The sequence below is a fragment of the Anguilla anguilla genome, chromosome 1, assembly GCF_013347855.1.
Source record: "Anguilla anguilla isolate fAngAng1 chromosome 1, fAngAng1.pri, whole genome shotgun sequence".
NCBI lineage: Eukaryota > Metazoa > Chordata > Actinopteri > Anguilliformes > Anguillidae > Anguilla > Anguilla anguilla.
In genome coordinates, this window is record NC_049201.1 from 27,696,946 (window position 1) to 27,704,487 (window position 7,542).

Sequence of the window (7,542 nt, forward strand, 5' to 3'; positions counted from 1 at the left end):
TAAGTCTGATATATCTGATGCTCTTAACTGAGGTAACCTGAATAATGCGCTTTTAAAGCTATGCAAGTCAGGAATTGTGAGTATGTTTAAAATCGAAATATCTGAATTGCTGCACACAAGTCTCGACAAATGCTAGCTAACGCATAAAGGCAGCTCAGGAATTGATGGTGTTTCCAAAATTCCACAAAACTGCAAGTTTTCTTGCACATACCACACAGATCAAAACATAAGCAGCTTAAAGGGCACCAGAGGCTTCAATCTTCTTTGACAAATTGGCAGTAGCTTTACTTTACACTACTGTACAATAAACAATAACTTACCTAATTAATTTCCACTGCAAGGGATTTCAAACCAAGAGACTGGCATTCTATGCACATCACAAATCATCCATCCATATAGCAGGACACATATTAAAGTTCAGGTTAAGCAACTTGTTGAAGTACACATACTTTGGCAATACATCCAGTTCTGAAACCACTACTTCACTCTACTGTGCACTACAGCATACCTGAGTGCAAGAATGAAACACAGTTGAGGTGATGGCAATTAGTAATGGGTCAGTGGTTTCATCCCCTCCATAAAGAGTACACCAACACTGACCTATCAATTATCGACTTCTTAGAACCTTACAACCTTATACCCTGCCTTACTTAGTAACAGCAAAACAGTGACTGGTTCAAATTAGTGAGTCACTGATGGTATGTAGTAGATCCCTGTATTTTTAGATGAAGGAAGCCTCATTCTTCCTTTAACTGTTAATACAAAACAACATTTAAGCATTGCTATTGGTGCTTAAACACAGTCAGAAAAGCTCAGTGTATTGTACAGCTATTGGAGTATCTTCATTCATATTCCCAGGTATCTTGATATGCAGACAGGCAGAAATATTATGGTAATACAAACTTGAATAAACAAGACAGAGTAACCCAGCTGGTTCTTACATTGTGTTGGTAATGACACAACAGGGAGTTGTTTTTAGGGCCAGGCTATATTTTATAGCAACATGACTGTCATAAAACAATTTTTTACATGAGTATGGCCCAGAGAAATATGTGAGCATGTGACCATCTGGGCTGTCAACCTGAATTTTTGCTGTTATCCTCCAGGCATCCATGTGAGCAAATTAAGTTCAACAGTCCAGCAATAAGCACACATGATCATATATATAATTACAGACAAATCATAAGTTATTCATCAGTGCTCTGCATAAGTGTGGAGAATTTGAAACATGGAAGGAGAGGCAAAGTCATGACTGATGCTTACTGACATATTTAAAGTATCCTGCACATTGTGCAGTGTATTTTTGGACCAAACCACAAAGGTTAGACCAGTACTCTTAAAGACAAAAACACCCTCTATACAGATGTAGGCCAGAGTGAAACAGCCGTAGGAGGTCATATGGTGCAGTCCCTAAGGTGGCCGGCTTCACCCATTTAAAACCCCCGGTGTGGTCATTTTTAAGAAATTGCTTTTTTAAATGCTCAAGGGCAAAACCAGCACTGGAAGATGGTGCAATTCAAATTATGATGTAACGGAGGCAGGGTTCCATACAAATATCATCTTATTGAAGAAGTGGACTGCCAAAAATTAATTACAATTTGCAAGGTGTGCTTGTGTATGTGTCACTGTCTCATGCACGTGTGTGTGTGTGTGTGTGTGTGTGTGTGTGTGTGTGTAGCAGTGGTAGTAGAATGCAATTTGTGTGCCAGTAGTGCACTTCTTTAGCCCTTCAGCAGGGGGATTGAGCCTTTAGCTTAATGGACTAACCCACTTCTCAGGAGTGTGCTTTTGTGTGCAGGGAGACTGTGGTTCGATCCACTTTGCCAGATCGCACCTGTGCATGATGTTTCATGTGTGAGTTTGCAGAAGGTTGGATGTGACTTACATACATGCTGAGATACCTCCCAGAAAAAAAAAATGGTGAAATCTAATTTCAAATTTAACCCCTGCTGGTTTATTGGTTATTAATTTAAATGAACTGGTTTGGAACTGAATGAATTGGTTATTATCTTAAATGAACTTAAATGAATAACTATATTTAGTATAATCCATATGTTGCTCCTTATGTTCATTATAGTAGTGATGCTTAACTCATTTTATAAATTTATAAAACTTCCCTTTTCAAACTGTGACTCACAGCAAAACCAGTTTTTCAATTTGTTATTGTAATAAAATTCCCATCATGTGTTGCATTACAATTTCATGCATACATATTATAGACAAAGACAAAAATTGCTGTGTACACTTATTCAATATAAAGTGTAAGACAGGAACTTTGTAGGCCAGAAAATTACTTTATTGACTGAGGACAAGTAACAGTGTATGTTTAGATGATTGATTTTAAAATTGCAAAGATAAGCAGTTGTGTACAATGTGCACATGTTTTTTGTGTTAAACAAGAATTCTTACCTAGGCCACATCATCAGGAACAATTTGTGAAAACATCAAAAAGATTATTAGAGTCAGTAAAAGTATTTATCTTTATCAAATGCATTGCCTTTATCATTAAAGAAAGCACTGACACCTATGGTGCGGTGTCACCAAGTAAGATTCTCAGAATCCTTCCAACCTCAGCTATAGAAAACAAAGAATGTTTTCATTTTGCATAGGCTATTGCTGAAGCCAGTTAAAAAACTGTTTTGATGAATTGAACATATTTGCATTATTCATGGATTTGACCTGTTTTATTACCTTATTTTTGTTTGGGGAGCAAAGTGTCTCTGTCATTGTTACTGTCATTCTCTTACCATAGGATACCTCACTTAATTAGCAGTAATTCATCATCTTATCATGGCTTTGATGTAATGGCACTAAAAACGAATTAAAATAAAATGATTGTACCCTTGTTTGTTTTGCATTGTCTCATTACCATGCTTACTGATCAACATGTTCTGGGATCCATTTACTCAAATGCATTAGAGACATTCCCATGAACACCAAGCTATATAGCCTACTACACGACTATCCGACTTTGTCCTCGTTTTCTTTTTCTTCCAATCAGGCTAAGAGCATTCGGTGACTATTTATTTTTAGAAGCATGTCACTATCATTTAAAAATAGGATGGTGTAAAGGAGAGGCGACTCGTTCCAAACTCTCATGACAGCTTCATATACTCCCCGATGCCCCCATCGCAGCTCTTAATAGTGATTGAAAATTAAGCCACGGCATTGGCATTCACATTCAGTGACACAATCCCGCTATGTGTGGTCGTACTTTCAACACACCATGCAGTTACACAGTCAGGTGCAGACAAAGGGATGTTTTAGCTATAATTGATTGTATTGATATTTCCAGGCTAACTGCTCTCCCCCCGCATTTCAACAAAACAAAGAGATTCATAAAACAGTAAAGTAAATAAAACAACAACAACAACAACAACAACAAAAAATAAAATAAAAAGTACCATAAATTTGCCAGGTCATCTGCTGGGCTATATGTATGCAGCTAGCCTATATGTATGAATTTCAACTCCTGATTCGTTATAGTTGATACATTGGCTTTTGTATGCGTTAGCTTTAATGTCTGAGTCTCTTTAACCGCCTGAATGCATCGAAACAAGGAAACTAACATTTCAAACTGCCTCCAATAAGTGCGTTGACATATTGTTTCCAACGACACTGACTTATGCTCGTGTGGGAATTTTATAAGATGACTGTGTATACAGTATGTGCGTCTCAGCTGATGCAGCACAAACGGACGCTAAGAAGCGTTCAGAATGGTGCAACAAACTCATTCATAACAATTAGAATAATTTCTACCATGCACCGAAAGCGGTTGCAGAACAATTGATGCACACACAATTTTACAGTAGCCTACAGCAATGGGAAAATTATATATATATATATATATATATATATAGAGAGAGAGAGAGAGAGAGAGAAGACCGAAATACTTATAAATAATAATGTCGATTGAACACTTGTAAACATGCATTTCATTATACACTGTTCATTAAAAAATTACACTAAAAATCACAAAGTATAATAGGCTACTTCACTGCATTTCCAAACAAGGATAAATGGTGCCTTTGACTAGTACATGTTTTTCTTATCAAATTTAGACTGCTAGAGATTTTAATGCCATGGTTAGCTGAACGATTTACATAATTGAAACAAGGAGCTCGGACGGTACAAAAACGTCCGAGTCCGATAGACGTTTTTGTTATTTATGCACATGCAACGAAGATCAAAGGCTTTGATACAACGACTGGTACGAAACAATGGTGGGTAATATATAGGCTACAAATACATCAGTGATTTTAAATGCCCGAGCTTATCTGAAAGCAGGAATACAATACAATGTTTCTTCAAATTTCGTTCATGTGATTAATATCCTGATACATATTTAATTTTCTTCCCAAGTTCACCAAAGAAAGCAGTGAATACGAGGGCGGGAATGCGATCTGAAGAGGGGGGGGGGGGGGGGGGGGGGGGGGGGGGGGGGGGGGGGGGGGGGGGGGGGGGGGGGGGGGAGTGGGTTGCTTTGCCTTAACCATGGTCGAGTGATCGGTCAAGGCCGCCTGCAACTGACAGCTTCTTTTCTCTCAACGAAAACAAGAGTCCATGCCTGCCCTCCCCCCGGCACTAGCCTACGCAGTCTGCACCTCCTCCTCTCTCAACGCGCTGCATCCAACAACATGCAAAACACAAACCCCCAGCGCCCTGCCACCGGACTAGCCGCGCGACAGGATGTAGAATCCTAACATTTTCAGTCTTCCATTCAGTAAATTCTCTCAGCGCGCATATAGCCAGTCTAATAGGAAATCGTAACGCAGCCCAGCACTGCAAATTCAGAACTACACGCATGCATTTCACGACGTCTTGTCTCATCTTCGGACGCAAACTAAGGCATTTAGAGATTTAGAGCCCACCCAAAGCACCAGCTACTTTTGAACGGCATAAGCCGTCATGCATTTGGCTAACCAGATTTTGCTTCCAATGCTATTTAAAACAATGGAAAGAGGAAACGACTAGCATGAACGTTGCTGAACAAAAGATTTTCAGATAATTAATTATCGTAGCGTTTACCTTTTCACTTTCGCTTTTCCCGTGCAATCCAGCCTTATTGTCCGTGTTTACCAAATTTGATTTTTTTCACATGGTGGGCGACTTCCAGAGTTCCTCAAAGCTTCCATGATGCTGGAAGATTGTTTCTCAATAGACTATTATGTTTTTCGTTAAAAAAATAAAATAAAAGTGAGTATTATTATTATTATAGGTTTTGTTGTTGTAATTGTTCAGGTTTCCTGTCGGTCCAGTGCCGCATGCTGCTGGTCTCTGCTGTTTGCTACACTAGTCTAATGGAACGCCTACTCTCAATCGCTACATTGTTGACATTCGAGCACTGACGTCATTCTAACTCCCATTCACAACAATACGCGATGTAGATTGCGTTGGCGCCCCAAGCGATTAGGCACCTACTCAAAGAAATATCCGCAGTCGGAGTTGGTGAATCGCCATAACGAGTGCGCGCAGCGCGCAACCGCCAACCTTTACAGCAGCCTCGCGGGTAGGAGAATTCTCTATGAGTCGAAGTGCCCGCGCAATGAGTAATGAGGCTTACGCACTCAATTTTTATTCACGAGAATCAATTCTCCGCAGAATCTGCGCAAATTCCAAGATCTTCGTGGTATCTTGACGGTTACTAGGCCATTCATTATTTTCCACACTCATCGCAGTTCCAAGTGAAATCTGTAGTGAACCTTAACGACGTACATAAAATTATTGTTCATATACGATATACATCCATATGTGAAACATCACTAATAAAACACAGTTTGTTCAACAATAAATACATACATAAATAAATAAATAAATAAAATTGAAGGGAAAGTTGGATAACGTTGCTCTAAATTTTGAATTTCAAGTTGATAGACAATTGTCAGTTAGGTTCTTTTACAAGTCAGTGAACTTTTGGCAGTGGGCAGAAATTTTAGTTGTCCCAGATGATTCTCTAACATAATCCTGCTCTCTCAGGACGTGACAAGACATGTTATCCACAGTGGGTAGTCTGCAGTTGCCTTGGCATCTGCACTGACATCAGCAAACAAGAACATATTTTAACTGCCATCTCATTCACCCCTGCAGTGTCTGGTTCATTGACTCTTTTACATATGCACGCACTCACACACGCACACACTTAAGACACTTTTCAAGCAATCAAACACTTCATTGATTCCTTTTGTCTGATTGATTTGGCCAGTGATTCATTTGGTTAATGAGATAACAGTATTAATATTACTACAACAATTACTGCTGCTGCTGTTGCTGCTGCTACTACTACTGCTACTACTACTACTACTACTACTACTACAGTACTACTACAACTACTACTACAGTACTACTACAACAACTACTACTACTACTACTACTACTACTAATAATAATAATAATAATAATACACATTTACAATGGTAATATACATTATTTATTGCATTAAGGCAAAGCAACTGAAAATGAAAGCAGTATCCAGTGAAAGCAAGTGTTCTTATATTAAATAGCGTTCAATAGTGAGCTGCACTAAGGAAATACGTCAATTTAATTATGTATGTTACATGTATGTTACAATAAAATCAAGTTTCCTCGATAAACATCTTTGTCCCATCTAGCGACCATACACCGTTTTGCTAACAAGCCCACTCCACTATATACTATACTACTCTACACGACACCGCAAAGATGAAAAATAAAAGAACTACAGCAAGAAGAAACCCTTGTTTGCCTCACTTACAGGTAACTGCAAGGGCTCGCATGACAGCAGAATCATTTTCCATCTTCAAATGCAGTTCCTGTCCCTGACGTACCCCCAGACACTACAACCTTTTGTATTAACTCAGGTCATGGCATTTTTTAAAAATGGTTTTAGGATTTTCAACTTAGGGCTTGTTATGCGTGTAATCCGTATGTATTCAGGATTTGTATTTTGGTGCTTACTTAACATAATTAATTAGCATTAGTGCATTAGTGCATTAGTGATGTTACACTAGGCTAACTGGTCTGAAAATGTTCTTAGCCAAGTCTGGCACTATCATTCCTTCATGTGAATGTGCTTATGTTCTACATTGAAAGTTGCTCTGGATAAGTATAAGTGCTAAATGAATGCAATGTAAAGAGAAAATTAAGAATTTTGTCATACTTATTCCGGGCCTTGACCACAGCTATAGGACACGACACTCCACAGAAGCACTTGCAGTTGCCAGACGCAATGTAAAATCACAGAAAGCATAAAGGACAACTTGTTTGTGATTTCCTCCTGATATTGTGTCCCTTGTCCCATCATAATCAATATACTGTAGGCAGATTCAGTAACAGCAAAGTAAAAGAAAGGAATTCCACACATCACATTTAAAATGACACAGTAAAGATTTATAGCTAGAAGCATTGTCTTGTCTTAAAAAAAATGAATACATGTGTGTTCAAGCACCATTTAAGATGGTGCATTGCTTGCTAACAGATTTGCTTCTGACATCCATATTAATTTATATATATAACTTCTAATCCTCAGTCATTTATGAATATCAAAGCAGCCAACCCTTGCTACAG

At 38.5% G+C, this 7,542-nt stretch overlaps 1 protein-coding gene across 3 annotated transcripts in view; it reads right to left on the reverse strand.

Annotated features, from left to right (window-relative positions):
- Positions 1 to 5,322, reverse strand: part of LOC118209578 (transcription regulator protein BACH2-like) — a 75,474-nt gene extending 70,152 nt beyond the window's left edge. For 2 of the 3 annotated variants that reach the window (XM_035385032.1, XM_035385023.1), the window contains exon 1: positions 5,029 to 5,322. The gene's annotated coding sequence lies outside the window, so the exon portion shown is untranslated. Of the gene's footprint in view, positions 1 to 320; positions 380 to 5,028 lie in introns of those variants that run through there. The other variant, XM_035385047.1, reaches the window with a different exon arrangement.
- Between the last annotated feature and the right edge of the window lie 2,220 nt (positions 5,323 to 7,542).